This window comes from Microtus ochrogaster, chromosome 16 (assembly GCF_000317375.1).
Source record: "Microtus ochrogaster isolate Prairie Vole_2 chromosome 16, MicOch1.0, whole genome shotgun sequence".
Lineage (NCBI taxonomy): Eukaryota > Metazoa > Chordata > Mammalia > Rodentia > Cricetidae > Microtus > Microtus ochrogaster.
The window spans coordinates 14,855,524-14,862,910 of record NC_022018.1 but is presented as its reverse complement, the minus strand read 5'-3'; the positions used below and the strand labels follow the sequence as shown (position 1 = coordinate 14,862,910).

Below are 7,387 nucleotides of genomic sequence, written 5' to 3'. Positions count from 1 at the left end.
GTGTCTATCCACATCAACACTAACAGTCCGTGTGGCTATCCACACCAACACTAACATGTTAACGGCTATTCACACTAACAGAGCATATGACTATCCATCCCAACACTAATAGGCCATGTAACTGTAGACATGAATACCGACAGATCACTTGGCAATCTGACTGTTTGGTCCTCTTGCCCACCATTGTAGGCATCTCTCTAACTAGTCAAATGTATTCACCCTGATTTCTACCTTATTGTGTCCCTTTTTAGTTCTAGAACATGGGTCAATTTTCTTTCACATCATCTCTTGCATCTCCAGTGAAAAAACTAAAAGTGAATTCACCCACACACACATTTTTGACATATACATTTACAAATTTCAGAGATTTACAGAAGGCAGCAAAGCCCCAAGAGAATCCTGAGCCATCTGAGCCTATGACACATATCATACATCATGAAACAATGAATTGAGAGATTTGGGGCACAAGGTTAAGATTAGTATAGTGAGCTGTGTCTTCCAGTCTGTTTTTCTATTTCTCACATTCTGTGCTATACTTATGCATTGTTATTGTGGGATAGACTTGTGTTAAAATCTTTGCCCTTAGCTCATGGCACTATGGGAGGTGCTGGAATCTTTGAGAACTAGGTTTTGGGGGAGGGCCTACTCATTAGGGATAAGCCCTGGAGAAGGACCTGCTCTTTTTTTTTTTTTTTTTTTTTTTTTTTTTGCTTTCTAGCTGCCATGAGATAAGTAAATTCTCCCTCCATGGGTTCATAATGTACTCCTGCTCTACAAACCAGATAATAATGGGCCAATTGATCTTGGATCAAAATCCCCAAATGTTGGAGCCAAAATATACCACCTAATTCATTTGTTGAAACCTAGTCTCCCTCCATAGTCAAGAGAACTCACTGTCACCCGCACTGACCTTGAATTTTGATGGAGGTGGGTCTTGTATTTATCTGTTGCTTTCATTGGTTAATTAATAAAGAAAACTGCTTGGCCCTGATAGGATAGAAATTTAGGGAGGCGGAGTAGACAGAACAGAATGCTGGCAGAAAGAAGCCGAGTCAGTCAGTCACCATGATTCTCCAACTCCAGACAGACGCAGGTTAAGATCATCCCTGGTAAGCCACCTCGTGGGCTACACAGATTATTAGAAATGGGTTAGATCAATATGTAAGAGCTAGCCAATAAGAGGCTGGAACTAATGGGCTAGGCAGTGTTTAAAAGAATACAATTTGTGTGTAATTATTTTGGGTCGAGCTAGCAGGGTGGCGGGAAGCAGCCTGCAGCTCCTACTACAACAGAATTTGCAGTCCTCCTTTCTTGGCCTCCCAAGTGCTGGACTGCAGGACTGCAGGTACTAGCCACCACATCCGGCAGACCTTTTCTTTTTCCTTTGTGCTGCAATACACTGTCTTGTGTAATTTGTTGTGCAAAAAAAATCTAAGAAGAACTGAAATGTCTTAGAAGAAATGGTAGTCATCATTGCTACCTTAACTTTCCATGTCCCCGAAGTCCTGTTGCAAAGCTGTTTCATGCACTATGATACCAATGTGTGCATGTCTTTGTTTTCAGGTACATTTGCATGCATGTGTGTTAGGAGGCTGGATGACAACATTGGGTCCCTTTCATTGGGCACCATATCGCTCACTGGTAGAGAACTTGCCACATAGGCTAGGCTGCTAGGTAGTGACTCCCAGGGATCCTCCTGCATCTGCCTCCTCAGCACTGGATTTACAGCATGTACCTCTAGGCCTGGCTCTTCTATGTGGCCTCTAAATGCAGAAGTCTGGACCTCAGGCTTACACAACAAGCGTCCTATCATTTGAGCTATCTCCCTAGTTTCCACAACTCACTCTCTCTAATTTCCAAAGTTAAGGCAACAATACTTTTTTCCACTGTATGTTCTTCATAGTAAAGAGTTGACTGCTGATCAAAGAAGTAGAATGTGTTTTGTAAGAGGTAATAAATAAGAATAAAGCCCCACTTCAATTGTTCTGAAAACATAGGCAGCCATAGTTTCTAGGGAGGGTGAACTAGGACAAGCGTTTATCTGTGCCTGAAAATGGAAACCACATTTTAAAACCGGAAACATGCCATGAAGCATGGGTTAAGGCATATGGTGCATCAGAATAAAAGAAAATTTATACACAGAACCTAATTCAAAAATATTGCTCTGAGTCAGCTGAGAGGAAGCCTACCCCACTTTCTTCAGTGCTCATTAAATGCACTTCCTCAACATCTCATCCGTCATAAGGACACACGGTCTTCTAGGATAGTCCTTTAAATCCTCAGAAACAATTGCTACCTTGGAATTGCCCTGCATAGCTCAATAAAAGACTTACTGTAGTTTTATCAATCCATTCTAAACATTTGCATAGGACTAATTAAAATATGGAGCACATTGTCTGTTTCACAAATTTAAAATACACCAGGAAGGAGGATAGCAAAGAAAAGCATATCAACAAAGGGGAGGAAAGCAAACATGTTTTCTGTCATACCATGTGGTATTTTGAACAGAAAGATGATCAGTGTCAGAATTCATTGAAAAAGTGATACTTCAAAATTACCCAGAGGAATGTGAATCCAGGCATATTACAACAATTTACTTATGACACAGTAAACAGTCTCTCTCCCTCCCTCCCTCCCTCACCCATCTCTGTTTCTCATGTGCATGCTGTGTATCTTTCTCTCTCTCTCTCTCTCTCTCTCTCTCTCTCTCTCTCTCTCTCTCTCTGTGTGTGTGTGTGTGTGTGTGTGTGTGTGTATGTGTGTGTGTATGTGTGTGTCTGGTCTGTCTGTCTATATGGTGGTGGTGAGTGGAGGTCAGAGGTCAACACTGGATATCTTCTTCTATTAGTTCCCACGCTATCTTTAAAGATAGGGTCTTGTATTGTCTGTGGAGTTCACTGACCCAGCTAGAAAAACCAAGGATCCTCCTGTCTCCACCTTCCCAACACTGGGATTAGAAGCACAGTCATACCCAGAATGTCACAGGGGTGTTGGGAACATGGACCCAGAGTCTCCTGTTTACATAGAAAACACTCCATCGAGTGAGCTAAGTACACCAATGCCTTTTAAACTTGGCGAATTAAAACTCAGAGCAGGGGATGCCAAGCTCCAAAGCATTTCCAGAGCCAGGACACATGCCAGGTCTTGATAGACTTACTTTATCAAGGGTTCTTGTCTGGGGTGCCTATTAATTCATAGGAATCCTCCTAAAAGGAGTTGCTCATTAGTGATGCAGACAGGTGGAACAGCACAGGAGAACAGAGGAGGAACGGAAGCCCATGTAGGCTTTTCCTATCTGTTCTTGTGCTAGAAAAGGATCGACAGAGAAATTGTTCTCAGTTACGGCACTTTGTACCACATTTGATTGGCATAACCTAAATTCTGGAAGAAGCTGAAGAAGAAGCTCAGTGCTTGCCCAAGTCTGAACTGAAGTCTGGAGTGTATCTAATTATGAACTAGCATGCATAAATGCCCACGATGACACCACTTAGCTACTGGCTTCTTTTTGTTAGTTTGTTTGCATTAAAGAATAACGTCCATCACTGGACCACCTCAGCTACGTTCAAGCTCGGAAGAGGTGCTACCGTGAAGGGCTTGGCCTCGAGTATCTAAATCTAAGTACAAAGACTGTCAGGTTGGTGAGATATGATAAAATTTAATTCAGACCTGGGAAGTCAACTCTTTACACATCTTAAATTTTACCAATGATGTTGGAGACTCACAGAATGGAGTTTTGAATTCTCATTACAGCCAATCTTAAAGATGTTGTGAAAAGTGCCAATGATGGCCAGCTGGCTTCCACTGCAGCAGTTACATTCAGAAGAGAACACAGGACCAGAAATGTTTTCTTCAATGAGTCTAATGGGGTTTTTATTTAGTTGGTTTTTTCCAATTAACTAAAGGTTAACTTAAGTTTCAAACTCTATTCAGAGTCTTAAAAGACAATGAAGTAATTGAAATTTTTATTAAAAGTAAATAAATTTCCCACATCTTTAATATTTATAATTATACCATGTAATGTTTTTTAAGATTATAATTTCTACTTGCATGCTAAATCTGTACCAGCTTTTGATGTGGACTACTGGGGAAGCCAGATGTGACTGAGTCTCGTAGATATGGCTAAGGCTACCAGGCATGCTGGGGCATTCCCGTAATCTCAGCCTTAGGAAGGTAGAGTAGGAGGATGAAAAGTCTAGGTCTAGCCTTCGTTAGCAAGTATGGGGCTAGCCTATTCTCCATGAGACCCTGAATCAAAGGGATAATAAAAATGAACCAAAGCAAAAGGCTGGGAAGAACCAATTTAGTTTAGAAGCCTTAAAACATGTCCTAAAATTTGAGCATCCATGTTTATATTTAAAATGAATTGAGGACAGTTGTGTAATTTCTGGATTCTTAGCTTTAGCAAGTTCCTTCCTCCTAATCTAATTCTGGCCACAGAAACTACAATGAGAGAAAGAGGACTGGGATTAATTTTTGTTCTTAAAGCTAATATTTATCAAGAATCTGTAAATGGCAGCTGGCTTGTTGGGTGTCAGGAAAACAGCATGAGCCACACAGTCTTAACAGCGGTGATGCCGAGGAACTGTAGCTATCAGGGGAGGGAAGGGTGAAAGGTAGAGGGGTACACAGAGAGCATGCTTACATGTCCTCCAGAAAATCGGAAGTGATGAGCACGATCATAGTCAGCATAAACACTTCAGAATAGTATTCTTATAAATTTAGTCCTCGGGCATGAAACTTAGAGGAATTATATTCTGCTCTTGAAAGTTCCCACTCTGGCCTATCTCAGGGCCAGAAGGGGCTCAGCCCTCCTTGCTTTACGTTATGTTCTCTAGAATTATCCAGAAGTACTGTAGAAATCACTCTCTGCACATTTTCTTCCTGCTAGGGAAATATGTCACTTGCTGAGCTTTTTCTGGATATGAAGAGCACAGAAGCTGTACAGTTGTGTGTCCCTTATCATGAAGAAATGCTTAGAAAAATGACTCAAAACAATTTTATCATGCGCACATCACAGAGTACACTTCTATCAGGTAGACGGTATAGGCCAGCTGTTCAGGGCAGCAGAGCTGGTCACTGTGAGAAGTATGAACTGCTGCCCTAGCAAGACAGCATCACTTCTTATAGTGAAGCTTTAGTTCTAGGCAGGAATGCCTGCCCTCTCAAACAGCAGTTGTCAACCAGTGGGTCACAACCCCTTAGGGGGTCACATATAAGATACTCTGCATATCAGATATTTACATTACAACTCATTACAGTTACGAAGTTGCATTAAAAATAATTCTATGGTGGGCGGGGGGGGGTCACCACAACATGAGGAATTGTATTAACAGGTTGCAGCATTAGGAAGATTGAGAGCCACCACTCTAAAGCAACGGTCCATGGTGGAATATAGTGTGTAAGCCTGCAATGCAGCCTCTTACGGTCATGTCAGCTGTTATGTGTGATACTGCTGAACTTCCATACAAGTGACACAGCATTGTGTTCAGTCACATTAGCACCACCAAAACCCTGACTAAGGCCTGATATGGTGACACAGCAATGGCTATGCCAACACTGTGTGATAAGAATGTTCAGTTAGTTTCATTATAAGTTTACGGAACCATCATTGCATATAGAGATTACCATTAGCCAAAATGTTATTGTATAGGCATCATTGTACAATAAAAACAGTCAGGGCTGATGGCTCAAGGTTAAGAGCACTGACTGTTCATCCAGAGGTCCTGAGTTCAGTTCCCAGCATCCACATGGTAGCTCACAACCACCTGTAAGGCCCTCTTTGGTCATGCAGGCATACCTGAAGGCAGAACACGCTACACATAATAAACAAATCTGCTGGGCTGTGGTGGTGCATGCCTTTAATAGCAGCACTCAGGAGGCAAAGGCAGGTGTATCTCTGTGAGTTCAAAACCACCCTGGTCTACAAAGCAAGTTACAGGACAGGCTCCAAAGCTACAGAGAAACCCTTTCTTTCTCAAAAAAACTGAAGAAAAAAAACCCCAAAATCCAAAAAGCAAACAAAACAGAAAATAAGTTTATTATATTAAACAGCTATGTTTGAGAGTCACAGAAGAGCTAAGAAAATGTGGCCCTCATGGACTTCCATGAGAGATTTTGAAAGTAGGGGAGGTTCAGATAACTCAAAAATCTTACGAAGTGAGAAAGGTCATGGGGAGTGAGGAGAAGTGTTGATCAAGTGTGCTTAGGTTAAGATGGCTATTCACTAATATGGTGTGGACAATAAATGGTTAAAATGAGTGTGAACCTGGGTGATGTACAGATGGATAGGCAAGAACTTTAAGAATCCTCTATCTAATATCACTTACTTATGCTTAGGTGTTATATATGAATAGACCTCTATCTGATGTCACCTACTATGCTTAGGTGTTGTATATGAATAGAAAAGTGAGGTACAGAAGTAGGGAGCAGAAGGAAATTAGCTCAAACTGGAAATGACCAGTAGGAGGGGGTTTTAACAGTAGCATAGGCTTTGACACATTTTGTATCTTCCAAAAAGTGTTCAGCACAGAAGTAGAAAACGAGAAGTATTGAACTGAGTCTTACTGATAGCATGTAATTTTTACTTTCCAATAGTTTACTAAATGAATTGTAATTCTCAATCATGCACCCCCATTTATTTCTGCAGAATACAAAATAAATATTTAAAAAGTCGTGATTACATCATAAAGTTGTAAGCAAAAGGTACAAAAATGCTCCATGAGTTGACCATGCTGTCTCTGTGTTTGTATCTTCATGTGTGCTTAGTGTTATCATTTTCTTTTGTTCAACATAAACATAGTGGGGTTTTCTTCATAATAATATGAAGAAATTACTTTTTCTGCTTTGGTTAGCTTGAGAAGTATCAAGTAAAATGGTAAAGGCTTCCACGGAGTAAAGATTTGATATTTATGCAATGTCTTCCTTCTCATACCCATACTAGAACCAAACCCAGAACTGCTTTCTGTCTTTGCTGTTTGGTTATTTTCTGAAAGTTAAGTTGCTTAAAATCTCTTCTCACTACAGCCATGTCAACAGCCACATGGCTTCATCAGTACAGTTCAGGGTTATAAAAGCCTTGAATACCTTGCCTAGGAGAACACGATCTATTTAAATTTTGAACCAATAAGGACATAGCTAATTAGCTTCTAGAAAAAAGCTAAGAATATTTAACTAAACATTGATTGACAAAGAGACAGAAAATGAGAATTAAACTCATATTTTTACTTTTTACATATGCCCCTTAAAACAAGGTTGGGCTTGTTTGTTTGGTTTGAAAATGAGAAGAAGAAGAAAAAGAAGAAGAAGACGAAGAAGAAGAAGAAGAAGAAGAAGAAGAAGAAGAAGAAGAAGAAGAAGAAGAAGAAGAAGAAGAAGAAGAAGAAGAAGA

At 40.4% G+C, this 7,387-nt stretch overlaps 1 protein-coding gene across 1 annotated transcript in view; it reads right to left on the bottom strand.

Moving 5' to 3' along the window:
* Gpr158 (G protein-coupled receptor 158) overlaps positions 1-7,387 on the bottom strand; it is a 362,091-nt gene that overhangs the window by 26,646 nt on the left and 328,058 nt on the right. The window lies entirely within an intron of this gene.